Below are 3,040 nucleotides of genomic sequence, written 5' to 3'. Positions count from 1 at the left end.
AGTCCAACACTTTCCATCTCCTTGATCATCTACTCCAGGCTTGCAAGGCCCTAGTTTAGGATGGTTGTTGCAGCACAATTGAGCACTTATATTTAAACTCCCTGTAATTTGACCCATTAAGTTTCAATAAGAAATGAAACTCTTCAAGCCACTTTAAAACTGCTATTAACATGAGTTTAAAGCGAGTGTAATATTTGAAATTTAATAAATTTTTTATAGGGTTTGATTAGTTAGATAAGAATGTTGTTCTAGACAGGTGAAATTCATTTCTAAAGTAATATGGAAAGAAGTTTTCATAATGCTCATGTTCTTTTTCTCATATATTACTTGCATTTAATTTATTAGTTACATACTTTTACATTACTTCTAAACATAATGATTTTGAATTGAATCATGACTATTTTTATCATTTTTAGGAAAAAAATATATTGCTTCATCTAAGATAACTATTTTAAAATAATTACAAACTAAATCTATAAGAGAAGATATACCTGAATATAAGATGAGGAAGGTTATTAGGATCCAAATAGAAGCTACTCCTAACTTTACCATTGCTTTTAACTTTGTTGTACAAAATGGTTGGAATGTATAATGTAGTTGCAAAGGAAGATGTTTTTATAAGAAAAAATCGTACAATGGATGAAGTGCATATTTTGTAATAAATGAGAACAGTTTCCTTTAAAGATTTTCATGCATTAAACTTTAATGTTAAGAATTTCACCTAAAATTCATTTCAAAATTTAATGAAATGGTTAATATTTTGTTAGAGGTTATACCTTCATTTCAAATTAGTGCCATTTTTATTGTAAGTTATATATGTTTATATTTATGGATATCACAGTAATTATATAAAATTTAGAATTAGATTTTACCTATATTAGATGTATTATTCTTAATTAGTTAATGTTGTAAATAGGTTATAATTTCATTTGCATTCCTATTTTGGTTAAATTCTTATTGCAAGTTATAAATGGTCATATTCATGAATCTTAAGAAAACTAAAAATTTTATAAACCTGAATATAATCTCGACTAAAAGATCGATGATTGTAATCCTTCAACACACACATTTTATTGGATTATTGGGTAAAATTTTATTTAAATTTTAAATTTAACTTGTGGATTCTTAAAATTGGCAATGATATCTAATTTTCAAACAATTGCGCTAATGGTAGAGTCAACTACAATAGCATTGGAGAGTATGTAAAATATAAAGTAACAATACTAGTAATAAGAAAAATAATAATAATAGAAATTTAAATATGAGTAATCCTACAAATTAATTAAAATCGTGAATAATCTAAAACTAAAATTGAAAATTTGAATTTTATACTAAATATTAAATTATCATTAATAAATTTGATTTGATAAAGATGGTAAAAAATTTATAATTTAATAATTTTTGTTGTCAAGGTTGAAAATTGGAAATTTATCAATTTATCAATTTACTTTTAGATAATTTATTTGCTTCTTATTTGACTCGTTTTTAAAATGTCCATTGTTTACATTGGTTACAAAGTTTGGAACTTCTAATCAAAGTGAGAAGAGTTTTTTTTCCCTTAAAAAAATATATTTTTTCTTATATCTTACCACAACTAAACCTTTTATGTAACCATATTTCCTAATTTTTTCCCAATTTAGCATCAAAGTATCCAATTGGCCTACAGAATTTGAGATCTCCTATTACTCTCTTGCATGTTACAAATCATTTTATATTCAAATTTTAAGTGACTCGTATGACTTTTGACAATTATGTAGCATTCTTATGATTTTTTTATAGACTGAAACTTCAAGGTTTTTCCATTGTTGATTGATGACTATGTTGTGATTGTCAATTTTTGGATTGATTAATGAGTTGTGTGTGATTAGGGACAATTAATAGTGGACTTGGAGTTTAACAACAAATTATTTGGGAGTGTGTTTTCTTTACAACATTTTTTTTTTACTTTTATTGTATTAAAAATCAATTGTTTATGATTTCAATTATTTTGATTTAAACCACTATCATGAGGATTCTACCCTATAATAGTCTCAAGTATTACTTGCTAAATTGCTAGTTTATACTTGAGCTAATGCGTTAGATGACAAAAGAAATTCAAAATTTATCAAGTTAGCTACTTTTACATAATTTCTCTGTGTCACACCCCACCCCAAGCCCGCACTCCTGAGCCCAAAGAAAGGCATGAGGGACCGCAGATACCACTCCTTTTGTGATACCTACTGCCAACTGAACCTCTTTACTACACTCAATAAATTTTAAGTCAAAGAGATAACAACAACAAATTAAGTAGGCCCATTTTATATTACAACAATATAATGTTTATACAACTCCAAGACTTAACTAATTTTCAATAATAACTGTAAAACCCCAAAAGTGTAACTGTGGCTTGTGGCAAACCTTGACCTTAGTAGCACCCTGGAATTTCTCACTTTTTGCTACCTGGGAAGAAAAACATGAAAGAAAAGAATGAGCTTCACAAAGCTCAGTGAGTGGTAAGCAACTTAGAAGTATATTTCAATTCATAATAACAAGCATATAATAAATACGAGGTTACATTCAAAATCTCAGCCTTGAATGAGTTTGTTCTTAACTCTATCTACATACAAACAGTAGATAGCTAAACTAATAATTACTTAGAATGAGTCTATTCTCTACCTACACAACAGGTAGATAGTTAACTAATACTAATCATGAACACTTACTCTGTTGTGTTCCTTTTTGTTCTCAATGTCTCCTATGTACACATAGCTCCCTGCTCATGGGCTCAGAAGCTAGGCCCATTGGCCCTCTGACCATCCCATACAGAGATTCTCCCACAGACTCAGGAACTAAGACATCTCGGTTCCCCTGACCATCCTGTGAGGTTTTGATTTCGGGCTCAGGAACTAGGTCTATTGGCCCTCTGACCATCCCAATCACATAATCTCATTCTCATGCTAGGTACTCATTTAAAACATAATCATATACAATTTACTCTAAAAAAATATGCTTAAGACTTAAAGGAAAGTACTACTCACCTTGGTAAGGATAGAAATCTTTC

Source organism: Benincasa hispida, chromosome 2 (assembly GCF_009727055.1).
Source record: "Benincasa hispida cultivar B227 chromosome 2, ASM972705v1, whole genome shotgun sequence".
NCBI lineage: Eukaryota > Viridiplantae > Streptophyta > Magnoliopsida > Cucurbitales > Cucurbitaceae > Benincasa > Benincasa hispida.
Note: the sequence above shows the minus strand (reverse complement) of the source record.